Source organism: Lissotriton helveticus, chromosome 8 (genome assembly GCF_964261635.1).
Source record: "Lissotriton helveticus chromosome 8, aLisHel1.1, whole genome shotgun sequence".
NCBI classification, from domain to species: Eukaryota; Metazoa; Chordata; class Amphibia; order Caudata; family Salamandridae; genus Lissotriton; species Lissotriton helveticus.
In genome coordinates, this window is record NC_136069.1 from 1,513,374,847 (window position 1) to 1,513,402,613 (window position 27,767).

Consider the following 27,767-nt stretch of genomic DNA (forward strand, 5'->3'; position numbering starts at 1 on the left):
ACAGGTGGACGCGATATTGAGGGTTGTGGCACTCTCTGTATCCTACCTGCCTCTGATTTCATGCCATTTATTATATTACATATAAAAAATCCAGATGGTTTATTTATCTTTCTCACATTTGCTAATAATAGAAGTACAACTATGTATAAGAGCTAGGCGATATACTAAAGTGCGCCCTTTGCTTTCTTTTCGGTGCACTCGTTACCGGTTTACTTGCGTTTCCCGTCCCGAGCACGACCAATCAGCATCCTCGTGGTACTCTCTGTATCCTACCGGCCCCTGATTTCATGCCATTCATTTTATTTTATTACATATAAAAATCCAGATGGTTTATTTATCTTTCTCACATTTGCTAACAATAGAAGTACAACTATGTATAAGAGCTAGGCGTTACACTAAAGAGCGCCCTTTGCTTTCTTTTCGGCGCACTCGTTACCGGTGTACTTGCGTTTCCGGTCCCGAGCACGTCCAATCAGCATCCTCTATTATCAAACTGTGTGGCTTCCATTTCGGTCCGCCAAAAGAAAAAGGAAAAAACCGACACTGCTAAACAAGACTGCTCCGGTTCATGCCACCAATCGGAGCACACCTTTGAGGATGAGCGGCGTTAACATACACACCGACTCCCATAGGACCGTTACTGTTTGGGCCCAACCATACACAACAGCCGTCTCAATGTGACACGACGGCATTCTAGTTCTAACGTCACAAAGTCAGCACAGAGCCAATCACTGCACTAAGAACATCTTTAGGGGTTGGCTCCCTCTCTGGTCCGCTTTCGAGTATTATAATCTGCAGCCACACACAGCCTCGCCACCTTCCCCTCGGCTCAGATGCCAGACCGAGGTAACGACGGACAGGTGAGTGCGGGCTGTGTGTGGTTGTATAAACTGGGTTACTAGAGGGCCATTATGTATAACGGTGCTGACGTTTTTTAGTGGTGGGTCTCATTCCACACTCCAGAGGTGTGCTACATTGCAGGTCTAGACTTTCATAGATCTTGCAGTTGAAACACACCTCGTTTTTCAAAAAATAGCTTACAACTAATGATCTTTTGAGTGATGTGTGATGTATTATATACTCACACCCATTTCTCTTCATGATTAGTAACCAATTTTAAGCATGCTGAGATCTGTTGTATTGATGAAGTCCATGGGTCATCGGGGCCTAGGACCTGCTTCTCTGCCTTGAGTTCTAATTTTTGAGCCATTGTATCCTTGGCATCCTTTCATGTCACATACAGCGTTTTCTGTTTTTGTTTTGACTGTTCCAGTGTGTGGCCTCTTTGTCCTGAGCGAGCGCCAGGCGAGGTGAGGTTTTTCCCCCCTACATAAATGGGTGAGTGGAATATATGATGGAGACATTTAGTATAAACACACCATAAGCGATTCTATCATGTCTATCATGTCTGATATCTGCTTTGTTATGTGCTTTTTTCTTCTGTTTCCTGTTTCATAGGAGAGGTTTGAAAATTAAGATATGAGACTACTTCACAACTGGTAGGTCTACATAATCTATATTCATCACCACGTCAAGTGGTAAGTGTTGCAGTAGTGTACATCATAGGTCCTGATGAAAGCCCGTGGGGCTGAAACATGTTGACCAACTTCAATCCATGATGAATAGTAATTCTTTATATACTATTTTCACTCTGTTTTTAAACATGCCGTTTTGATGGTCGCATCTAATAAAGTTTTCTTAGACATCAAAACAGGTATTTTTAGATCACTATATCTGTTCACTTTTCACACTTTTTGAGCACTGCAACTAGCCCCTTCAGCCTATAAACTCTCATCTTTGTGTTGATTGTTAGACCTGCTGATCCGACTCTAGCAATCCTCAAAAAATCTTCTGAGGAAGTGTCTAGCGGATACCATCTTTCCACTAAAACCCAGATGATGAAGTTCCGCCAATGAGCGGGCTGATGGGTATCTTGTCTTAATCTTTGATCTTTCATTTCTCTCTCCTATGTGACCTCTTTGATAACCCCTTGGTATGTGTGAGTCTGGATACTACGAATTGGTACCGACCATAGTGAATAACTAAACAAGACCCTTGATATCTTCCGTGTGTTAATATATTGTTCAGTTGGGGGACAAGATACAAGCTGGTCTTTAAATACTAATTCCCCTTAGGCCCCTTTCCTACATTTTTTGTTTCTGATATATATAAGAGTACACCAAGACAGTGTGAGGGAAAAGAGACATCAGTTTTGCAAAGTTTTCTTTCATTTGGATACCCAGCGCTCCCGCAGTCAATGTGCCTAGGTCATTGCCACCACAGTGCACAATCATGAAGTGAGGCGCTTGGAAATCCACAATGGATTCAAACAAAGCCAGCAACTGATGAAACTTTAACCCTCTTTTGGCAAACCAAGTAATCAGCACATTTGGCAAACCCAAATCCTTGTCTATACTTCTCTTTTTTACAGCTTACTTAGCCCAATAGATATAGCTGTTGCCCACAATCCATTCTCTAAACATTTTAAAGTGAAGGAGCAATAGTAGTCAGGAGAAGGCTGGAGCTGAATGGGCTGAATGAGGTAGATTTCTAAAGGAAAAGCAGTTTAAATAGAGGTTTTTCTTTATATCCAATTACTTCATCCGACACCAACACGTCTACAATCCCTGTACTCGGATTGTTTTAAAAGATGAAAAAGTCAAACCCAATTCTGGTGCAAAAATTCAGTGCTTTATTCCATTGAAAAAATCAGCACCCAGCAAGTCCGCTTGACGCGTTTCACCTCTAGCCAGAGGCTTGATCACATGATGTGCTGCTGAAACTGTTGAGGGTACTTATAGAGCATGTAACAAGAGGTGGAGTTCAATAGTAACATCCTACCTTTAACCCTTTAAGAAACTGTAAACATGTTTGGCTGTTATATTATGTAGAAAACATAATAAAAGACATAGGGCCTCACTAGGATGGCGAATGGACTTTGCCCGCCCGTCATCCCATCGTAAATTGGGAGCGCCCGCCATGAGGGCGGGGGTCTCGGGGGTGCTATTAGGATGTGCCCGCCACAGTGGCAGGCACATCCTGTATTTTCAGCATTGTGGCGGGCAGTGCTCTCAGCACCACCCGCCACAATGCTGAAATTGCACTTTCACATTGTCATTTACAAAGCGGCAGGCACCGCGCGGTGCCTGCCGCTTTGTAAATGACAATGAAGGGGGTATTTATGTATATATCACCTTCACCAAGTGCCACCGGGTTGTCACCCCATTTGATGTGTACAGTGCTGTTAAACTGTATAACTTTACAACAGACCCGCCTTGCTCTTTAAGTGGTGAATAATACCCGCCTGTTTTCAAAAAACTGTAGTGACTCCTTATTTTCGTTCGTTTGTAATGCATATTGCATACACCTGTTGAATTTGTCTTCCTATTGATACCTGTTGGGAATTGTTTACAAATACAGCACATACCCATCCCAACTTGGTTTATGGGTTCCCTCCTGTTTATCCTATACACGCCACAGTGGCAGGCACATCCTGTATTTTCAGCATTGTGGCGGGCAGTGCTCTCAGCACCACCCGCCACAATGCTGAAATTGCACTTTCACATTGTCATTTACAAAGCGGCAGGCACCGCGCGGTGCCTGCCGCTTTGTAAATGACAATGAAGGGGGTACCACAGGTAACTCCATGTGCACCCCCACCTGTACTTCACTCTGGGGACCCGCAAGGGGCCCCCAGAGTGAAGACGGCGTGCCTTTCCGTGGCGGCAACGCTGCCACGGAAAGGCACTGAAAACCAGACATCATAATATGGCTGGCGGTGTCTATTAGACACCGCCACCATATTATTCCTTTTCCACCCCGGCCGCAAGGCGGATGGTCTTTCCGTCCGCCGTGGTAACTCCCGCCATCCTAATATGGTGGGGGGGAAATCTGGTTATGATATTGGGCTGATTGCCTCTGCCAGGCTGGCGGTGGCTACCGCCTGCCTGGCGGAGGCAATCCGCCCGATATCATAATGGACCCCATAGTGTCTAAAATTAACTACAATATAACATTTTTAAAAACGCCTCAAGGAGCTGTACAAATCACGCAATATGAACTGTAAACATACTACATTAAAAAACATTTGGTCCTTGTGTAGAAGTCAAAATATATATATGTAAATGTTCGTTTGTTCAAAATCGCAAATCTTTGAAAGTTCTTCACCGATTGCTTTGAAATTTTGACACAACGTTGGATTCTAATAAGCACGTCTTTTTTTATACACAATGTTGGATTCCAATACGCGCGTGTCGAATACGCGCGTGTTTTTAACCTAAAGCCCGAACAGACACATAAAAATGTCAATGTTCATTTGTTCGAAATCTTAAATCTCTGAAAGTTCTTCACCGATGCTTTAAAATTTTGACACAATGTTGGATTCGATTAAGCGCAGTGTTTATATATATACAACTTGGATCCGAATACGCGCGTGTTTATATATATATATAATGAAAATTGAAAGTGAATACAATTAGGTAGTGTGTTGCATGCCTTAGAAAAAGTATGATTATTGGCTGCTGTTTAAAAAAAAAATACAACTATGGATATGCTTTTGAGTCCGTGAAGAAAACCATATCTGCAGTATCTTATTTGGAAGTAGCATGTTCCTTCTAGAATGTGCTGTGAACCTGTGACCTACTGGTTTTACTGGGTTGCTAGGTACACTGAGCTACAGTTTTATGTTACATATAGGTACCCCAATATAGGTTCAGGTACCTAACCTTTCACCTATATTCTCCCTTAACAATACACTGCATAAAGGTTCTTGGAACTGACCTGTTACCTAGTTACGGTGCTGCTTACAAGACGTGGGGTTTTCCCTGAAAACTAGCCTCTTCCATTTTGCATGAGGATTGTTGGAAACTCAGCAGGACTACCATATCCTGCATAATAACCAGGTATAAGGTTCATTCCTTCCGGCATCCTAAGTTCAACATGACAAATCTTTTACAAATCTTAACAGTGTCAAAACTATCCAGAAAGAGCAAAAAGAACAATATAATCTACGAGCTCAATTCTCTAGTATGTATATAACATTTTAATTATATAAAACATATTCATTAGAAATGAATATGTATATGTGAGTTTGATTAAAAAGAGTATCACAGTGATGTGAAAAAAATGTATCAGATGATCTGTATCTGGCAGAGCCTATGTGTTTAAGATGTTAGTACTGTTGAGAATTACCATTAGCAATGCCTTTAAAACGTACAATGTTTTAAATGTCTAAGAAGTATGTGCAGAATAGATCTATATTATTTTCATTCGGGGAGTTGTGGTAGTTTTAGTCACATTATTAAACAGAAGTACTGTAGTCATGAATAAAACAAGAAAATGTGCGGTGCCTGTATATAAATTATAAAGTAGTAATACTTGTAAGGTATGTGTTAGGAAGTGTTTGTCAATGTGGTTTTTAACTTATATGTTCGGTTGCATATGTTTTGATGGAGAGATATGTTTTCTGGTTGCAGATAGTTATATGTACAAAGAGACTATTGAGTTGACTTAAAGATGCAGAGAACTTTATATTTTTGGAAAGATGTCCAAAAGATTTTTATCTTTTATGAAATCGTATATATGTTTACATGGTGATCTATGTTCTTCAAGGCTGTTAAAAATGCCATGTATATAGTGAGGGTGGTGTATTTCTTTCAACATGCTCTGTTTAAAATTGGGGAGGGGTAATAGTGAAATATTTCTTTCGAGAGTTTGTGTGCTAGCTTCACTAGGCATTTAACTCTTCTTTGAGAAATTCTGAATATATGTTTTAAAGACACAAGAAATATTTGCAAAATGATGTAGGTATGCTATTAGGAAAAGGTTTTGCACTTCCAAAAGGTGAGAACTGTTGTTTTCAGTTTCAGAAACTTATTGATGCATGTGGACGCTGAGTAACAGAGCAATTTATACACTTTGAGAGCCACATATGCAGTTATATATCAAGTGTGATATCTAGACTTATTCAATTACCCAGGTACTACACTTGCACTTTTCTAATCACACAAGCACTAATTATGTAATCACAGGAAGGCTTAGAGATAACTCTCCGCAATTCAACGGTGATAAAACGGAAGTACTATGCTGTGCTGCAAGTAAAGTTCCTCGTCCCTTACCAGCAGATTTCTAGCCAGTCTCTGCAAATAATCCCCCGCTGCCTGTCAAGACAGCTCGTAGTCTAGGAGTATCACTAGACAGTAATCTACAACTGGACTCTCAAGTGAATAAAACAGTAAGCACTTGTCTATCTCTGCTACGAGCTCTTCGAAAAATTGTCCCTTTTGTACCAGCCTTAGCCAGACCTTAAGTGGTAAGTAGTATTATTATGAGCAGGTTAGATTACTGTAATGCCCTACTCCTAGGAGCCCCAGCTTCCCTGCTAAAAAAGCTGCAAAGGATACGCAGCTAAGCTTACATTAAACAGACAATGCAGAGCCTTATCCTCGCTTGCTCTAAAAGATCATCATTGGTTACCTATTGCGAAGAGATTTCAGTTTAAGGCACTCTGTATTGTCTATAGGGCAGTACATAAATTGGGGCCTAAGCTCTTACAGAGGAAATTCCTCTGGTATTCTCCAGCTAGAAGCCCCCGTTCCTCTTCAGCCAATCTGATACGCATTCCACATTTTAACAAAGCTCGACAGAGTGCCAGATCATTTAGTCTTGTAGCTTCTAGACTCTGGACTACACTGTCAATTGAGATCAGACCAATGAACACTTTGAGACGGTTTAGGAAGGAATTGAAAACCAGACTTTTTCCCAGAGATTATTATTCAGCCCCTTGATCTGACTTTTCAAATTTCAGTTACGCAGAGTGTCCCTTTTTTGGTAATCTCAGCTCCAGGACACCTGTTGGGTGGCAGCCGTGCTATAGAAATGTTACTTACATTACATTACATTACATTTCATTACTTGAAGTATGCGGGCAACACACATGCATTCATCCTATCACCCAGATAGTAGCAACATAGTTATGTGAATACACAGGCAATAACTATGCATATTTAGAACCACTGATGCAGTTCCTTTATACTCTGGGAATCACGCAGCCACTACCTATATTCTGAGGGAATTATGTAGGTACTCTCTATGCGATACAAAAGGGGATGATAGACGGAGCGTTTGAACAAATCAACCACTCACCCCCAGTCAACTGATCTGGGTTTAATCCATCACCATTCTTTAGTTCACTCAGCCACCCCAGTTCAGACATGGCTATATGCAAATCAGTCTGACCCTGTGCCTTATGGGAACAGTCCAGCCCGAACTGCCAAGCCATGTCTTCCCTGGACCGGAAACAAGCATCCTGGGACCGGTTTCGGATTCATAATCCTCATCAGCCAGGCTATCTTGAATCCAGTGGCCAAGTGAACAAGGGACTCACGTCTGAGCATACCCTGCCACACTTAGGGCGAAAAAAGCGATACAAAAGGGGATGATAGACGGAGCGTTTGAACAAATCAAACACTCACCCCCAGTCAACTGATCTGGGTTTAATCCATCACCATTCTTTAGTTCACTCAGCCACCCCAATTCAGACATGGCTATATGCAAATCAGTCTGACCCTGTGCCTTATGGGAACAGTCCAGCCCGAACTGCCAAGCCATGTCTTCCCTGGACCGGAAACAAGCATCCTGGGACCGGTTTCGGATTCATAATCCTCATCAGCCAGGCTATCTTGAATCCAGTGGCCAAGTGAACAAGGGACTCACGTCTGAGCATACCCTGCCACACTTAGGGCGAACAAAGCGATACAAAAGGGGATGATAGACGGAGCGTTTGAACAAATCAAACACTCACCCCCAGTCAACTGATCTGGGTTTAATCCATCACCATTCTTTAGTTCACTCAGCCACCCCAGTTCAGACATGGCTATATGCAAATCAGTCTGACCCTGTGCCTTATGGGAACAGTCCAGCCCGAACTGCCAAGCCATGTCTTCCCTGGACCGGAAACAAGCATCCTGGGACCGGTTTCGGATTCATAATCCTCATCAGCCAGGCTATCTTGAATCCAGTGGCCAAGTGAACAAGTGACTCACGTCTGAGCATACCCTGCCACACTTAGGGCGAACAAAGCGATACAAAAGGGGATGATAGACGGAGCGTTTGAACAAATCAAACACTCACCCCCAGTCAACTGATCTGGGTTTAATTCATCACCATTCTTTAGTTCACTCAGCCACCCCAGTTCAGACATGGCTATATGCAAATCAGTCTGACCCTGTGCCTTATGGGAACAGTCCAGCCCGAACTGCCAAGCCATGTCTTCCCTGGACCGGAAACAAGCATCCTGGGACCGGTTTCGGATTCATAATCCTCATCAGCCAGGCTATCTTGAATCCAGTGGCCAAGTGAACAAGGGACTCAAGTCTGAGCATACCCTGCCACACTTAGGGCGAACAAAGCGATACAAAAGGGGATGATAGACGGAGCGTTTGAACAAATCAAACACTCACCCCCAGTCAACTGATCTGGGTTTAATCCATCACCATTCTTTAGTTCACTCAGCCACCCCAGTTCAGACATGACTATATGCAAATCAGTCTGACCCTGTGCCTTATGGGAACAGTCCAGCCCGAAGTGCCAAGCCATGTCTTCCCTGTTTGATTTGTTCAAACGCTCCGTCCATCATCCCCTTTTGTATCGCTTTGTTCGCCCTAAGTGTGGCAGGGTATGCTCAGACGTGAGTCCCTTGTTCACTTGGCCACTGGATTCAAGATAGCCTGGCTGATGAGGATTATGAATCCGAAACCGGTCCCAGGATGCTTGTTTCCGGTCCAGGGAAGACATGGCTTGGCAGTTCGGGCTGGACTGTTCCCACAAGGCACAGGGTCAGACTGATTTGCATATAGCCATGTCTGAACTGGGGTGGCTGAGTGAACTAAAGAATGGTGATGGATTAAACCCAGATCAGTTGACTGGGGGTGAGTGTTTGATTTGTTCAAACGCTCCGTCCATCATCCCCTTTTGTATCGCTTTGTTCGCCCTAAGTGTGGCAGGGTATGCTCAGACGTGAGTCCCTTGTTCACTTGGCCACTGGATTCAAGATAGCCTGGCTGATGAGGATTATGAATCCGAAACCGGTCCCAGGATGCTTGTTTCCGGTCCAGGGAAGACATGGCTTGGCAGTTCGGGCTGGACTGTTCCCACAAGGCACAGGGTCAGACTGATTTGCATATAGCCATGTCTGAACTGGGGTGGCTGAGTGAACTAAAGAATGGTGATGGATTAAACCCAGATCAGTTGACTGGGGGTGAGTGTTTAATTTGTTCAAACGCTCCGTCCATCATCCCCTTTTGTATCGCTTTGTTCGCCCTAAGTGTGGCAGGGTATGCTCAGACGTGAGTCCCTTGTTCACTTGGCCACTGGATTCAAGATAGCCTGGCTGATGAGGATTATGAATCCGAAACCGGTCCCAGGTTGCTTGTTTCCGGTCCAGGGAAGACATGGCTTGGCAGTTCGGGCTGGACTGTTCCCACAAGGCACAGGGTCAGACTGATTTGCATATAGCCATGTCTGAACTGGGATGGCTGAGTGAACTAAAGAATGGTGATGGATTAAACCCAGATCAGTTGACTGGGGGTGAGTGTTTGATTTGTTCCAAACGCTCCGTCCATCATCCCCTTTTGTATCGCTTTGTTCGCCCTAAGTGTGGCAGGGTATGCTCAGACGTGAGTCCCTTGTTCACTTGGCCACTGGATTCAAGATAGCCTGGCTGATGAGGATTATGAATCCGAAACCGGTCCCAGGATGCTTGTTTCCGGTCCAGGGAAGACATGGCTTGGCAGTTCGGGCTGGACTGTTCCCACAAGGCACAGGGTCAGACTGATTTGCATATAGCCATGTCTGAACTGGGGTGGCTGAGTGAACTAAAGAATGGTGATGGATTAAACCCAGATCAGTTGACTGGGGGTGAGTGTTTGATTTGTTCAAACGCTCCATCCATCATCCCCTTTTGTATCGCTTTGTTCGCCCTAAGTGTGGCAGGGTATGCTCAGACGTGAGTCCCTTGTTCACTTGGCCACTGGATTCAAGATAGCCTGGCTGATGAGGATTATGAATCCGAAACCGGTCCCAGGATGCTTGTTTCCGGTCCAGGGAAGACATGGCTTGGCAGTTCGGGCTGGACTGTTCCCACAAGGCACAGGGTCAGACTGATTTGCATATAGCCATGTCTGAACTGGGGTGGCTGAGTGAACTAAAGAATGGTGATGGATTAAACCCAGATCAGTTGACTGGGGGTGAGTGTTTGATTTCTTCAAACGCTCCGTCCATCATCCCCTTTTGTATCGCTTTGTTCGACCTAAGTGTGGCAGGGTATGCTCAGACGTGAGTCCCTTGTTCACTTGGCCACTGGATTCAAGATAGCCTGGCTGATGAGGATTATGAATCCGAAACCGGTCCCAGGATGCTTGTTTCCGGTCCAGGGAAGACATGGCTTGGCAGTTCGGGCTGGACTGTTCCCACAAGGCACAGGGTCAGACTGATTTGCATATAGCCATGTCTGAACTGGGGTGGCTGAGTGAACTAAAGAATGGTGATGGATTAAACCCAGATCAGTTGACTGGGGGTGAGTGTTTGATTTGTTCAAACGCTCCGTCCATCATCCCCTTTTGTATCGCTTTGTTCGCCCTAAGTGTGGCAGGGTATGCTCAGACGTGAGTCCCTTGTTCACTTGGCCACTGGATTCAAGATAGCCTGGCTGATGAGGATTATGAATCCGAAACCGGTCCCAGGATGCTTGTTTCCAGTCCAGGGAAGACATGGCTTGGCAGTTCGGGCTGGACTGTTCCCACAAGGCACAGGGTCAGACTGATTTGCATATAGCCATGTCTGAACTGGGGTGGCTGAGTGAACTAAAGAATGGTGATGGATTAAACCCAGATCAGTTGACTGGGGGTGAGTGTTTGATTTGTTCAAACGCTCCGTCCATCATCCCCTTTTGTATTGCTTTGTTCGCCCTAAGTGTGGCAGGGTATGCTCAGACGTGAGTCCCTTGTTCACTTGGCCACTGGATTCAAGATAGCCTGGCTGATGAGGATTATGAATCCGAAACCGGCCCCAGGATGCTTGTTTCCGGTCCAGGTAAGACATGGCTTGGCAGTTCGGGCTGGACTGTTCCCACAAGGCACAGGGTCAGACTGATTTGCATATAGCCATGTCTGAACTGGGGTGGCTGAGTGAACTAAAGAATTGTGATGGATTAAACCCAGATCAGTTGACTGGGGGTGAGTGTTGATTTGTTCAAACGCTCCGTCCATCATCCCCTTTTGAATCGCTTTGTTCGCCCTAAGTGTGGCAGGGTATGCTCAGACGTGAGTCCCTTGTTCACTTGGCCACTGGATTCAAGATAGCCTGGCTGATGAGGATTATGAATCCGAAACCGGTCCCAGGATGCTTGTTTCCGGTCCAGGGAAGACATGGCTTGGCAGTTCGGGCTGGACTGTTCCCACAAGGCACAGGGTCAGACTGATTTGCATATAGCCATGTCTGAACTGGGGTGGCTGAGTGAACTAAAGAATGGTGATGGATTAAACCCAGATCAGTTGACTGGGGGTGAGTGTTTGATTTGTTCAAACGCTCCGTCCATCATCCCCTTTTGTATCGCTTTGTTCGCCCTAAGTGTGGCAGGGTATGCTCAGACGTGAGTCCCTTGTTCACTTGGCCACTGGATTCAAGATAGCCTGGCTGATGAGGATTATGAATCCGAAACCGGTCCCAGGATGCTTGTTTCCGGTCCAGGGAAGACATGGCTTGGCAGTTCGGGCTGGACTGTTCCCACAAGGCACAGGGTCAGACTGATTTGCATATAGCCATGTCTGAACTGGGGTGGCTGAGTGAACTAAAGAATGGTGATGGATTAAACCCAGATCAGTTGACTGGGGGTGAGTGTTTGATTTGTTCAAACGCTCCGTCCATCATCCCCTTTTGTATCGCTTTGTTCGCCCTAAGTGTGGCAGGGTATGCTCAGACGTGAGTCCCTTGTTCACTTGGCCACTGGATTCAAGATAGCCTGGCTGATGAGGATTATGAATCCGAAACCGGTCCCAGGTTGCTTGTTTCCGGTCCAGGGAAGACATGGCTTGGCAGTTCGGGCTGGACTGTTCCCACAAGGCACAGGGTCAGACTGATTTGCATATAGCCATGTCTGAACTGGGATGGCTGAGTGAACTAAAGAATGGTGATGGATTAAACCCAGATCAGTTGACTGGGGGTGAGTGTTTGATTTGTTCCAAACGCTCCGTCCATCATCCCCTTTTGTATCGCTTTGTTCGCCCTAAGTGTGGCAGGGTATGCTCAGACGTGAGTCCCTTGTTCACTTGGCCACTGGATTCAAGATAGCCTGGCTGATGAGGATTATGAATCCGAAACCGGTCCCAGGATGCTTGTTTCCGGTCCAGGGAAGACATGGCTTGGCAGTTCGGGCTGGACTGTTCCCACAAGGCACAGGGTCAGACTGATTTGCATATAGCCATGTCTGAACTGGGGTGGCTGAGTGAACTAAAGAATGGTGATGGATTAAACCCAGATCAGTTGACTGGGGGTGAGTGTTTGATTTGTTCAAACGCTCCATCCATCATCCCCTTTTGTATCGCTTTGTTCGCCCTAAGTGTGGCAGGGTATGCTCAGACGTGAGTCCCTTGTTCACTTGGCCACTGGATTCAAGATAGCCTGGCTGATGAGGATTATGAATCCGAAACCGGTCCCAGGATGCTTGTTTCCGGTCCAGGGAAGACATGGCTTGGCAGTTCGGGCTGGACTGTTCCCACAAGGCACAGGGTCAGACTGATTTGCATATAGCCATGTCTGAACTGGGGTGGCTGAGTGAACTAAAGAATGGTGATGGATTAAACCCAGATCAGTTGACTGGGGGTGAGTGTTTGATTTCTTCAAACGCTCCGTCCATCATCCCCTTTTGTATCGCTTTGTTCGACCTAAGTGTGGCAGGGTATGCTCAGACGTGAGTCCCTTGTTCACTTGGCCACTGGATTCAAGATAGCCTGGCTGATGAGGATTATGAATCCGAAACCGGTCCCAGGATGCTTGTTTCCGGTCCAGGGAAGACATGGCTTGGCAGTTCGGGCTGGACTGTTCCCACAAGGCACAGGGTCAGACTGATTTGCATATAGCCATGTCTGAACTGGGGTGGCTGAGTGAACTAAAGAATGGTGATGGATTAAACCCAGATCAGTTGACTGGGGGTGAGTGTTTGATTTGTTCAAACGCTCCGTCCATCATCCCCTTTTGTATCGCTTTGTTCGCCCTAAGTGTGGCAGGGTATGCTCAGACGTGAGTCCCTTGTTCACTTGGCCACTGGATTCAAGATAGCCTGGCTGATGAGGATTATGAATCCGAAACCGGTCCCAGGATGCTTGTTTCCAGTCCAGGGAAGACATGGCTTGGCAGTTCGGGCTGGACTGTTCCCACAAGGCACAGGGTCAGACTGATTTGCATATAGCCATGTCTGAACTGGGGTGGCTGAGTGAACTAAAGAATGGTGATGGATTAAACCCAGATCAGTTGACTGGGGGTGAGTGTTTGATTTGTTCAAACGCTCCGTCCATCATCCCCTTTTGTATTGCTTTGTTCGCCCTAAGTGTGGCAGGGTATGCTCAGACGTGAGTCCCTTGTTCACTTGGCCACTGGATTCAAGATAGCCTGGCTGATGAGGATTATGAATCCGAAACCGGCCCCAGGATGCTTGTTTCCGGTCCAGGTAAGACATGGCTTGGCAGTTCGGGCTGGACTGTTCCCACAAGGCACAGGGTCAGACTGATTTGCATATAGCCATGTCTGAACTGGGGTGGCTGAGTGAACTAAAGAATTGTGATGGATTAAACCCAGATCAGTTGACTGGGGGTGAGTGTTGATTTGTTCAAACGCTCCGTCCATCATCCCCTTTTGAATCGCTTTGTTCGCCCTAAGTGTGGCAGGGTATGCTCAGACGTGAGTCCCTTGTTCACTTGGCCACTGGATTCAAGATAGCCTGGCTGATGAGGATTATGAATCCGAAACCGGTCCCAGGATGCTTGTTTCCGGTCCAGGGAAGACATGGCTTGGCAGTTCGGGCTGGACTGTTCCCACAAGGCACAGGGTCAGACTGATTTGCATATAGCCATGTCTGAACTGGGGTGGCTGAGTGAACTAAAGAATGGTGATGGATTAAACCCAGATCAGTTGACTGGGGGTGAGTGTTTGATTTGTTCAAACGCTCCGTCCATCATCCCCTTTTGTATCGCTTTGTTCGACCTAAGTGTGGCAGGGTATGCTCAGACGTGAGTCCCTTGTTCACTTGGCCACTGGATTCAAGATAGCCTGGCTGATGAGGATTATGAATCCGAAACCGGTCCCAGGATGCTTGTTTCCGGTCCAGGGAAGACATGGCTTGGCAGTTCGGGCTGGACTGTTCCCACAAGGCACAGGGTCAGACTGATTTGCATATAGCCATGTCTGAACTGGGGTGGCTGAGTGAACTAAAGAATGGTGATGGATTAAACCCAGATCAGTTGACTGGGGGTGAGTGTTTGATTTGTTCAAACGCTCCGTCCATCATCCCCTTTTGTATCGCTTTGTTCCCCCTAAGTGTGGCAGGGTATGCTCAGACGTGAGTCCCTTGTTCACTTGGCCACTGGATTCAAGATAGCCTGGCTGATGAGGATTATGAATCCGAAACCGGTCCCAGGATGCTTGTTTCCGGTCCAGGGAAGACATGGCTTGGCAGTTCGGGCTGGACTGTTCCCACAAGGCACAGGGTCAGACTGATTTGCATATAGCCATGTCTGAACTGGGGTGGCTGAGTGAACTAAAGAATGGTGATGGATTAAACCCAGATCAGTTGACTGGGGGTGAGTGTTTGATTTGTTCAAACGCTCCGTCCATCATCCCCTTTTGTATTGCTTTGTTCGCCCTAAGTGTGGCAGGGTATGCTCAGACGTGAGTCCCTTGTTCACTTGGCCACTGGATTCAAGATAGCCTGGCTGATGAGGATTATGAATCCGAAACCGGCCCCAGGATGCTTGTTTCCGGTCCAGGTAAGACATGGCTTGGCAGTTCGGGCTGGACTGTTCCCACAAGGCACAGGGTAAGACTGATTTGCATATAGCCATGTCTGAACTGGGGTGGCTGAGTGAACTAAAGAATGGTGATGGATTAAACCCAGATCAGTTGACTGGGGGTGAGTGTTTGATTTGTTCAAACGCTCCGTCCATCATCCCCTTTTGAATCGCTTTGTTCGCCCTAAGTGTGGCAGGGTATGCTCAGACGTGAGTCCCTTGTTCACTTGGCCACTGGATTCAAGATAGCCTGGCTGATGAGGATTATGAATCCGAAACCGGTCCCAGGATGCTTGTTTCCGGTCCAGGGAAGACATGGCTTGGCAGTTCGGGCTGGACTGTTCCCACAAGGCACAGGGTCAGACTGATTTGCATATAGCCATGTCTGAACTGGGGTGGCTGAGTGAACTAAAGAATGGTGATGGATTAAACCCAGATCAGTTGACTGGGGGTGAGTGTTTGATTTGTTCAAACGCTCCGTCCATCATCCCCTTTTGTATCGCTTTGTTCGCCCTAAGTGTGGCAGGGTATGCTCAGACGTGAGTCCCTTGTACACTTGGCCACTGAATTCAAGACAGCCTGGCTGATGAGGATTATGAATCCGAAACCGGTCCCAGGATGCTTGTTTCCGGTCCAGGGAAGACATGGCTTGGCAGTTCGGGCTGGACTGTTCCCACAAGGCACAGGGTCAGACTGATTTGCATATAGCCATGTCTGAACTGGGGTGGCTGAGTGAACTAAAGAATGGTGATGGATTAAACCCAGATCAGTTGACTGGGGGTGAGTGTTTGATTTGTTCAAACGCTCCGTCCATCATCCCCTTTTGTATCGCTTTGTTCGCCCTAAGTGTGGCAGGGTATGCTCAGACGTGAGTCCCTTGTTCACTTGGCCACTGGATTCAAGATAGCCTGGCTGATGAGGATTATGAATCCGAAACCGGTCCCAGGATGCTTGTTTCCGGTCCAGGGAAGACATGGCTTGGCAGTTCGGGCTGGACTGTTCCCACAAGGCACAGGGTCAGACTGATTTGCATATAGCCATATCTGAACTGGGGTGGCTGAGTGAACTAAAGAATGGTGATGGATTAAACCCAGATCAGTTGACTGGGGGTGAGTGTTTGATTTGTTCAAACGCTCCATCCATCATCCCCTTTTGTATCGCTTTGTTCGCCCTAAGTGTGGCAGGGTATGCTCAGACGTGAGTCCCTTGTTCACTTGGCCACTGGATTCAAGATAGCCTGGCTGATGAGGATTATGAATCCGAAACCGGTCCCAGGATGCTTGTTTCCGGTCCAGGGAAGACATGGCTTGGCAGTTCGGGCTGGACTGTTCCCACAAGGCACAGGGTCAGACTGATTTGCATATAGCCATGTCTGAACTGGGGTGGCTGAGTGAACTAAAGAATGGTGATGGATTAAACCCAGATCAGTTGACTGGGGGTGAGTGTTTGATTTGTTCAAACGCTCCGTCCATCATCCCCTTTTGTATCGCTTTGTTCCCCCTAAGTGTGGCAGGGTATGCTCAGACGTGAGTCCCTTGTTCACTTTGCCACTGGATTCAAGATAGCCTGGCTGATGAGGATTATGAATCCGAAACCGGTCCCAGGATGCTTGTTTCCGGTCCAGGGAAGACATGGCTTGGCAGTTCGGGCTGGACTGTTCCCACAAGGCACAGGGTCAGACTGATTTGCATATAGCCATGTCTGAACTGGGGTGGCTGAGTGAACTAAAGAATGGTGATGGATTAAACCCAGATCAGTTGACTGGGGGTGAGTGTTTGATTTGTTCAAACGCTCCGTCCATCATCCCCTTTTGTATCGCTTTGTTCGCCCTAAGTGTGGCAGGGTATGCTCAGACGTGAGTCCCTTGTTCACTTGGCCACTGGATTCAAGATAGCCTGGCTGATGAGGATTATGAATCCGAAACCGGTCCCAGGATGCTTGTTTCCGGTCCAGGGAAGACATGGCTTGGCAGTTCGGGCTGGACTGTTCCCACAAGGCACAGGGTCAGACTGATTTGCATATAGCCATGTCTGAACTGGGGTGGCTGAGTGAACTAAAGAATGGTGATGGATTAAACCCAGATCAGTTGACTGGGGGTGAGTGTTTGATTTGTTCAAACGCTCCGTCCATCATCCCCTTTTGTATCGCTTTGTTCGCCCTAAGTGTGGCAGGGTATGCTCAGACGTGAGTCCCTTGTTCATTTGGCCACTGGATTCAAGATAGCCTGGCTGATGAGGATTATGAATCCGAAACCGGTCCCAGGATGCTTGTTTCCGGTCCAGGGAAGACATGGCTTGGCAGTTCGGGCTGGACTGTTCCCACAAGGCACAGGGTCAGACTGATTTGCATATAGCCATGTCTGAACTGGGGTGGCTGAGTGAACTAAAGAATGGTGATGGATTAAACCCAGTTCAGTTGACTGGGGGTGAGTGTTTGATTTGTTCAAACGCTTCGTCCATCATCCCCTTTTGTATCGCTTTGTTCGCCCTAATTGTGGCAGGGTATGCTCAGACGTGAGTCCCTTGTTCACTTGGCCACTGGATTCAAGATAGCCTGGCTGATGAGGATTATGAATCCGAAACCGGTCCCAGGATGCTTGTTTCCGGTCCAGGGAAGACATGGCTTGGCAGTTCGGGCTGGACTGTTCCCACAAGGCACAGGGTCAGACTGATTTGCATATAGCCATGTCTGAACTGGGGTGGCTGAGTGAACTAAAGAATGGTGATGGATTAAACCCAGATCAGTTGACTGGGGGTGGGTGTTTGATTTGTTCAAACGCTCCGTCCATCATCCCCTTTTGTATCGCCTTGGTACTATCTATGCACTCATCCAATCATCCAGGGATTACAGTCGTACTCAACCAGAAACACATGTATTTACAAGTTTTAGTGAGAAATATGTACTCTTTTGGAACCATATGGTGAATTATATATGTAATCTCTCACACACTGTTTGCATGTACCCAGAAGAATTAGTGAGCTTTATGCTGTGATACATATTACTGTACAGATTTGTATGTGGAGTGTTTCCAACATTTATATATGACACATCTAAGTAGACAAGTATTGATACACGAAATGTATCTGTGACACAGTTGTAGAGAGGTACAGAAATATTTTTATGTTGTGTTTTTGGATTTACAGTACTGAGACACTGTATTTACTTTTACACTTTGGTTGATGTTTATTTTAAAATTGAGTACATAAGGGATAAAGTGGTCTTTTAGCGTGTATTAGTGAGAACTGAGATATGGTTCAGCTGTGTTGTAGGAGAGGGTGCAATATTAAAAGACAAGTGATAAATTAAGTTTTGTGTTTTGGTTTGGGATTGGGAATGGTACATTGAAGTAGGTGCTTGTAATTATGTAAGTAGGTTGTACATTTAAAACTGCATCATAACAAAGAAATTTTTGTGTATTGTGCAAGCCAGTAGTAAAGTAGCTGGTACATTGTCTAGAAAAAAACATTCAAATATAGTTTGTTTTTTCACAGAACAATATCTGCAAAATTACAGACAGATTGCATACAAAAGATTGGCTGGAAAAGGAACACAATCAAGTACAGTATCTATGCAGAACTGAGACTCAAAAGGGGAAAATGAAGAAAAAGTGGTAAACGAAAAAAAAACAATTGATAAGAGGACAAACTCATTTCTTAATAAATATATGTAGACATTTCCAAAGATTATGAAATAATGAAAGTAACATTCAAAGTATGAGAAAGAATAACAATGGACAAAATCTATGTAGCAAGAACAGGAAACGATGTTACAGCAATGTATACACCTTAAACAAGAGACAGAAGTAGTTTAAGGAAATCAAAGCTAGGATTTTTCGTAGTAGAGTAGTTATGAATCTACTGAAAATATTAGGAAGGAGAAATGCAGCGAAACAGAAACAACGAGTTGAGAGAGTAGTTGATAAGGCCTTTGCTTTGAAGGTGAAGGTTTTTATTTTGATTACAAATAGAATGAAGACTCTTGACAAAATGGTGTTGTACTTTAGGAGACAAAAGCAGTAAAAAGAATAGTGAATAGAAGTAACTTTTGTACATTTTTTATTGGAGAATGCATACATACGTCTATTACAGAATCTTTGTTTAATAAAGAAAGCTATCTCCAGGATAATAGATTAGTTAATGCTATTGATTACAAAGGACGATGTTATGAAATTAAAAATGCCAATACTGGACGTCACTTTAATTTACTGAGGCAGACCTGTATGAAAAAGAAGCATATTGGTCCGTGTGTTAACTCACAACAATAGTTTATTAATCACTTTTTTCACTAGTGGAACATAATTTTTTTCAATGTAGAACAAGAGCTTTTTTGCGTATGTACAAATATATTACATTTGAAAAACAATACAATGCATAAAGATACAAAATACAATTTACAAATTTTACAACACATCCAACTCACACACTGGCCAAATCAATCATCCTTTCCTTTCATACAAAATATACACATTGGGCCTAATGTCAATAATGGATTAACTGTCCATATGAATGAAAAAAGCTTCTCAATTTGAATGTAGTTTCAACGAGTAGTTTTAAGAAGGAAACTCTGCTTTCTCAATATTTTAAACTATATTTTTACAATTGACAGAAGGCACCTCAACAGGTCGACGCGTTTCGAACCCCCAAATGCTTGCCTCAGGACCATCAATCTCTTATTGATGAAAAAAATGCACTTTTAGTCCAAGTGGTAAGATGTAATAGGAGACTCTATTTACAGGTGCAACGGCATGATCGCGTGTTGATAAGTCAACGGGCTTCACCCGGCGAGAATCCTCGGGCGTGAGATGGCTATCTCTGAATTCATTGATATATTAAGAATATTTCATTTTCAGGGACAATCACTAGCTTGTTTATCAAAAAGAGTGTGCCATAGCACTTTTCATAATTTCAGGATGTTAGTTGTACACCACTCAACAATGCGAACTTTAGTTAGGAGGCTGTATTATGTAAAAACTCCTGCTTTATGTTTACGAGAAATGAATAGATCACTTTTGTATGGAACTCTGGTAAAAAAGGTTTGTGATGATGTGCGGTTTCGCATCTTTGGTCCTCAGCAGGATTCTAGGGAAAATGAAGAGTTGTTTAGAGTTGTAGAACAGGACACAGATATTACAGTTGATAGTTTTAAAGGAGAGATTACAACATTTTAAACAGTGTGGTCTAAAAAAACAGAGCATGTTTGCATATGTTGTTGATGCCCTCACTAAAAGATTTAAACACAGACTGTTGACTTGTATTTAAAAAGTGGAAAAGTAAACAATGATAACTGGCAAAAGTTAGCTGTGTATTTACTTGTAGAGGAATGCTTCAACCTGTCCACATGGCACATTATATGAATCTAGTGTTATAATAAATCAGAAGATAACAAAACGAAAAACACGTAGCTATTAGATACCCATTTTGTACGATAATAAAATGCCTGTTAATGTAGAAAAACTATGAAGGGCCAAAAGTCAGAAAAAAAATTACATTAATGATTCTTTGCAGCATTGTTCCAGCTCCAGCGCTTACTAAATCTCCAAAATCCATCCAATATGATGCCATCTGGGAAAACAGTGGAGCCAAATCTGGAAGTTGAGATTGGAATTCTCAAGGGACTATCATCGCCACAGTGTTGTTGTGGCTGGTATTAAAGTTCAGGGTCCTTCATACTTGTGTTGCCTTCTTGCTGCTTTACCACTGTTGTTTTGGTATGTTTTTAGATGGTAAAGTATTGACATATTCTCACAAAAATATTTTTTATCTGTACCACTTGACAATGTCTTGTGACATATTGTGCACTGCACAAATCTGCTACCTATGAACTCTTGAGGAATGTTCAAGATAGATAAATGGGTGTGGTCTTTTTATTTTTTTAGTTGAAGATTTTTTTATCCAATGATATTCCTTTATGTCTCAGGGACATGGTTTTCTGTTTTGTTTTTCATTTTTGTTTTTGTGGTTTTGTACGTGGCCATTCTTGAAAACTCTGCAGCCATATCTGTTGCAGTAACTGCACCTCTCAAAGGCCTTTTTGGGTGGGAATTGTTGATAGTGCCACTGATGTAGATGGCCCTCTACCTTCCCTCTTCTTGATTGCCAATTAGAGATGTTTTCTTTGTTAGGCATTAAGATGATAGGCTATGGATGTAATCCCACAAGAATATATTTTTTTCGTCCCTCTAGAGTGGATCTTTTCACAGAGTGTGCAATATACTAGTTTTGGAGCAGTTTTTGATTCCTTTTGAGTCTGGGTAGGAATTGATAGTTTTAACACAGAATTTGGTCACCACTGTTAGATCAGAAGAGGCACAGTTAGACTGGGTGGTGCTGTGTTTCCTTGCCCCCTGTTAGTTCTCTTTTGGGTGAACGGCAGGCTAACCCTTAGTAGACTTCCTCTTCCCACAGCACTACCCCGTCTGGATGCTGCTGCTGCTGTCCCCTTCTGCTGTTGCTGGTTCCTCTGACCTGGCGGTCAGGAGTTTGAGTCCCGCCTCCATCCGCAGGCTCCTGCCTGTGACTCTTTCCTGGTGGCCCATTGGTAGAGTGTCACTGCTCTGCAGCTTGACTGCCCTCCTGTCGCTCTTTTCTGCTGTTTCTGTTCATCTTTATGCTCTTCTCCATTTCTTTCCTACCTTTGTCTTCCTTTTATCTTAGCTTTGTTTTTCCTGTGCTTTTTTGCAGGTCCTTTTTTCCTATCCTCTCCTTTTGTGCCGCTGCGATCCCCTGCGTCCCTGCCCACTCCAGTGTCCTTTCTCACGTTTCCCACCTCCCAGGTGTCCAGCCCTCCTGCAACACTACCTAATGGCAGATGCTGTGCAGCCATGCGCAGAGTGTGTGCCACTTGTGCGCTGAATGCAAGCCAAAGGCAAGCCTGCCTGCATCCGTCTGCCTCTGTGCTGTGCCCAGCACCAGGGACCCTGCCTCTCGGACACTCTACCACTACAACACCATCATCCTCCTTGCCCTCAACCCTGGACACCACACTGCCTGCCATCTAGCATCACTGAAAAATACCCTTGCACCCTGTGCCTGTAGAAACTGCAAAACACCTCCTGCCACATCAGCACACCAGCGCCTCTTGCCGCTTAGCTCACCAACAGTGTACCTGACAGACTCAACTGCATCATCCTCAAAGTACGGTACCTCCACAAATACGCCACAAAACTCTGGGACCTCTTCAATGCAACCTCTTAAGACATCGCCTTCTTTACGTAAATCTGGACCAAACTCTGCTCCGGACAAGAGCCATCTCCGACAGCTACAAATTCACCCGCAAGGACCACCTTGACTGTCCAGAAGGAGGCATTGCCATAGTCTACAAAAGCACACTTCGACTGACCACGCATTCTAATGACCCAACTGCGACCATGGAACACCTCCACTTCAAGATCAGGACCAACCCGCACATCACCCTCTGTGGCACCCTCATCTACAGGCCCCCCATGCCATGAACCCCCATTCACCAATGCCATTGTAGATCTCGTTTCACCCCAGGCTCTACCATCCACCGACTATATCCTACTAGGAGACCTTGAGTTCCACTTGGACCACCCTAGTGACCAGAACACCACCCCCCTCCTGGGGAACCTCGCCAACATCAGACTCAAGCAACTAGTCACCGCACCAACCCACATAGCCGGACACATGCTCAAGCCCATCTTCTCCACCTGCGGGAACATCACCAACACCCACAACACAGAACACTGATTGTATACATTGCACCTTCACCATGACCACCGTATACTAACCCCATCATCGCCCCCCTCCCAGCTGGATCAAGAACACCAAAGGACTTTCTGTCAACTCCCTCAGCACCACCACTCTCCAATGCTTACAGATGCCAAAACCACAGCGTGCTACCTTCACCGTCATTACCTTGGGACTCCTCAAGAAAAGACCATGCAAACAAAACTCCAAGAAGGACAACTGGTTCACTTCTGCCCTCCACTAATCCAGACGCACCTGCAGATGTCTTGTGTAGAGATGGAGCCACAACATTAATCAACTCCTCAACACAATCACCCTTGCACCATGGCGTAAGGGTGCCTGCATTGGTGCCAAAGGCCAAAGACAGGGGGGCCTAATCCTGAGCCCTTTCTGGCAATTTAACACTGCAGGTGCATTTTAATGTGCTGGCAGTGTGAATCTTGCACCACGTTGCGCTGCAATTACAAAGTGATGCATCTAGACATGTGCATGACATTGTCAAGTCATGTGCCACATTATATCTGCATCTGGTAAGATGTATGTATGGTGGGCATTCCCACGCAACAGTGCCTTGTGGGATCGGCGCAGTGTAGTCACTCAGATTTCGCTGCAACAATTCTAGGACACCACTGCGTCAAAACCATATGCCTCGTGGCAGGCATAAGGGTGATGCAGAGCCATAGGGATAGGCTGTTGCTGGAGTTGTGTCATGCTTACAACACAACTATAGCAATGCGTGACTTTAGCATTGCTAGATACATCAGTATTCCAGAGTGCCCCACATTGAATATGGCGCATCCATGATGTCGCAGGGAGGTCGCAGTGAGAAGTGTTGCAATGCTGTTTTGCCACAGAGATGCAACACTTTTCATGCATGAGGCCCAGGAATGCACCCTATCTTATTGATAGTGCACATTCCTGCCCTTTTGTTTTGTCACAGGGCAGCGCACCAACATTTCTTGCAGCGCTGTCCAGCACCAAAACCTCTGAAATGAGACTTTAAGACCAGATATTTTCTTGTCATAAAAAACGGACTCTAACTGGACGTAGCAGCAGTTTTGGGGGTTTAGTGTCGTATGGGAATTTCATTGTAAATATCACAAAGTGGGGTTAGCAGAAGTTTTTGCACAGGAATGTCCACCTTGCATCTCATTTTCATCAAGTCCCACCAATCTAAGGGGCAATATTAAAACTTCACGTTTATGCCAGAACAGTGCTTTTACGTTTGAGTTTTTTTTATTGATATCTAACGCCACAGGATAAAAATCTGCTACTTAAATGTAGCATCCCTACTCGTTCAATATATACATTTTTTAAATTAACTTTAACATTTTAATAAAACAATATGGTGCCTCCAAGAATGTTGGTGCACCTACAACCTAGGCAAACATCACCCCATGCACATCAGACAATACATAAATGGCTTTTGTGCACAAAAGGTACTATTCATTTTCAGTTACTGTTATCTGATCAAATCGGCCGCGGTAATCCCCATTCTCAAAAAACCCGGTGCCGATCCCACCGCCCCTTTCAATTTCAGACCCATCTCACTGTTGCCACTCCTAAGTAAAATCTTGGAGAGCCACATCACATCTTCACTCTCCAATCATATTGAGGCTCATCACCTTCTGGCAACCCATCAGGTTGGCTTTCGGCCGGCCCACTCTATGGAATCCGTCGTCCTTTCTGTAGTTGACGAGTTCAGGCGCAGTGCCGATACCAACTCCCCCCAGGCCCTAGTCCTTCTCGATCTCTCTGCCGCCTTCGACACGGTCGACCACTCCATCCTCCTCGACCGTGTCGGAGGCGCCGGCCTGCGGGGGTCGGCCCTAGCCTGGCTCGCCTCTTTTTTAACAGGTCGCACACAGGCTGTCCTCCTGGAGAGCTTTCTTGCTCCCACCAACTCTGTCACCTGCGGGGTACCCCAGGGCTCTTTACTATACCCTCTCCTATTTAACCTCTACATACACCCCATTATTGCTGCTCTACAGGACATGGAGGTCACAGCATTTAATTACGCTGATGACCTCCAGCTCATTTTCAATCTCTCTTCCTCCTCTGACTCTATTTCCAAGGTCCACTCCACCCTCACGTTCGTCTTCAACTGGATGAACCTCAACCAACTCAAACTGAACCCAGATAAGACCGAGTTGGTTCTCTTTGGTGGTCCCTCCAACCCCATGTCCTCCGCTTTTTGGACCCCCATTTTTGGTTCCCCTCTGGCCCCCTCAGCCTCTGTGAAAACCCTGGGTATTAAAGTCAGTCAAGATCTTTCCATGCACCTCCAGATCAGCTCCGTAGTCTCCTCGTGCTTCCTGTCCCTTAGAACCATCCGTAAAGTCTTGCGTTACTTCTCGGCTGAAGCCCTCAAACTCATTATCTTAGCACTCATCTCGTCCCGCCTGGATTATGGCAATGCCCTTTATGTCGGCATTCCTGCATATGAAGGTCGCCGTCTGCAGCTCATCCAGAATCAAGCGGCCCGCCTCATTTACAGGCTACCCAAATCGAGTCACATCACCCCTCTGCTAAAGACTCTGCATTGGCTCCCTATCAGGGAACGCTCGCTCTTCAAGATGGGCTGCTTGACCTTCATGTCCTTGGCTGGCACCGCCCCCGCATTCATCGGATCTAAAATAAACACATATGTCCCCAGCAGGAACCTTCACTCTTCCACCCAGTTTTTACTCAAAGTCCCCCGCTTTCATAAGAAGAAATCTGGTGGCTCCAGATGCTCTACCCTTGCTCCTCTTTTCTGGAATTCACTCCCTTTCGTGATCAGATCCACCCCCTCCTATTCAGACTTCCGCACCAATCTTAAATCCCACCTCTTCTCTCTAGCCTACCCCTCCTAATCTCTCCTCTCTTTCTCTCTCAGTCTCAGTTTCTGTCCACAGCGCCAAGAAACCGTTCGGTGATAGAGCGCTCAATAAATTCCTTTCAACTTCAACTTCTGAAGACATAGTTTACACACAAGTTAAATATCTCACCATAGGAGCTGCATGACTGAGATGTTGCCAATTTATTAGGGGAATGTTTGCAATTCAACTCAATAACCCACCAGGCCATACGTTGTAGAGACGCTTTATCATTTGTGATTTGTCAGTGCAAGTGGATACACAAATGTTTACCTGAGGTTTGCCATCCTAACATAACTGAACTAAGAGCACCAGAGACATACACAACCCAGAGACATACACAACCATCAAATCTGGTTCAGAAATGCGCAAAACTCCTACTCGATTTTCCCAAAACAAAACTTACATTTTTTGCCAGCTTAATTTTGAAAAAATTTCACACTGCAATATCACAGCGCAGTAGATGCTCCACTGTGTTCTACAACAGCCTTGCTTTTCTATATTCATTTACTTTTCAAAAAATATTATACTCATTTAATATTTACTGCGACATACATTTATTTGTATATGAATTTGTTATAATATATGTGGGCAACGGAGAAGCTACATAAAAAAAATCCCTTACTGCATGCTCCGAATCATTCACTGTAACATTGCGTATTTAATTTAGTACACACATGAGGCACACAGATGAAAAGCATCCAAAAGCCCTCACACTTATGGAGCACAAAACACTGTAATGTACACTGAACACATACACAAATGGGTACCATACCTGCAACCACGTGACACACGATATCAGCTCCCATCACACGTTCTCCTGGTTAGAAGCCAATATAAATAGTAGATTTCCAGCTCGTTTTCTGAGGCTTTGAACTGCCTACGTGCATTAAGGATTGTGAAAATGCCCCAGACATTGGCACCAGCCTCAGCAAGCTTTTTTTGTGGGAGGATGGGGCTTGGGGATGGGTGGGGTTCAAAAGCGCCTTGTACATAGGTCTCTGCATGAGGTTCCGCCCCTTCAACGCCCCACCCCTCCTCACACTGTAGGATTGTTCTTCATGTCAGCAGGTATGGAGTACAATATGGCATTGATTTAATTTCCCATTCCAGTCCCCCAAAACACACAAATTCCACTTTTGCTGTCTGTAGTGTACATCTTAGGGATCTCTAACCTATGCAGCTTCTCCTGTCAGCTAGCGTTTGATCACACATAAGGCATTTAGGGGCATATTACCAAGGCAGGCGAAATTAAATTATCGCCGCTTTTGCGTCTGTTTTCGGTTGCAAAGCGGCGATTATTCTATTAGCAAGTTGTCGCTAATATCAGTTAGTGACAGCTTTTAGGTGATAGCGAGCGGTTTGGGGCCCGCTTTGCATGTCAGCGATTATCATCGCTAATGACATGCAAAGTGGGCATACCCAACCTGTTAGCGACTGAAAGCAGTCGCTAACATCGCTATCGCCTATTATCAATGCAGGCGTAGCGACAAAAAAGTTCACGCAAAGCGCGAATACCAGTTCTTAGCCTTTATATCCAATAGGAGGTGGATATTCAGGCTAAGTCCCTATTAGCGATAATGCCTGAATATCGCTGGATTTCCAGCGATATTCACGCATTTTGCCGCTACCGCACGATATTTTATCACTTTGGAAATAAACGTTGCTAATAGCACGATATCTCTGCGATAAAATCCTGCAATGCACGCCGTTAGAAAAACGCTAAGCTTATTTAGCGATAAATATTGCCAGCTGTTGATAATATGCCCCTTAATATCTCCCAAATTCAAATCACACATTCTAAATTATAAATTTCTCTCGGCTGCCTCACACAGACATCCACAACATCTAATGTGATTCCCCTCCCTCCCGCTCAATAATGTTCTCTCCCTTCACTTTTCAGGCTACATCTCATCCCATTATTTCCTTCGCTTTAGTTAACTCCTCAATTTCTCCTCAGTCCTCTCATCTCACTTTGTCTCCGGCTCTACCTCTTTTCTTCTGCGTGGCCTGCTTTCTCTCCTGACCACTGCTCTCTTCCTCTTCCGGTCAGCTCTTTTATCAGAGTCCTCTTTCCTGCCCACAACCAAACCTGCCCATTCTTCCTACCCATAACTTCTCTGTTCTTCTACTTTTGCATAGCAGCA

The 27,767-nt window shown here is 45.4% G+C and overlaps 1 long non-coding RNA gene across 3 annotated transcripts in view; it reads right to left on the reverse strand.

Annotated features, from left to right (window-relative positions):
• Window positions 1-19,257: 19,257 nt before the first annotated feature.
• Window positions 19,258-27,767, reverse strand: part of LOC144772034 (uncharacterized) — an 83,160-nt gene continuing 74,650 nt past the window's right edge. For all 3 annotated transcript variants that reach the window (XR_013599607.1, XR_013599606.1, XR_013599608.1), the window contains one exon: window positions 19,258-20,134. This is a non-coding gene — a long non-coding RNA (uncharacterized LOC144772034). The remainder of the gene's footprint in view (window positions 20,135-27,767) is intronic.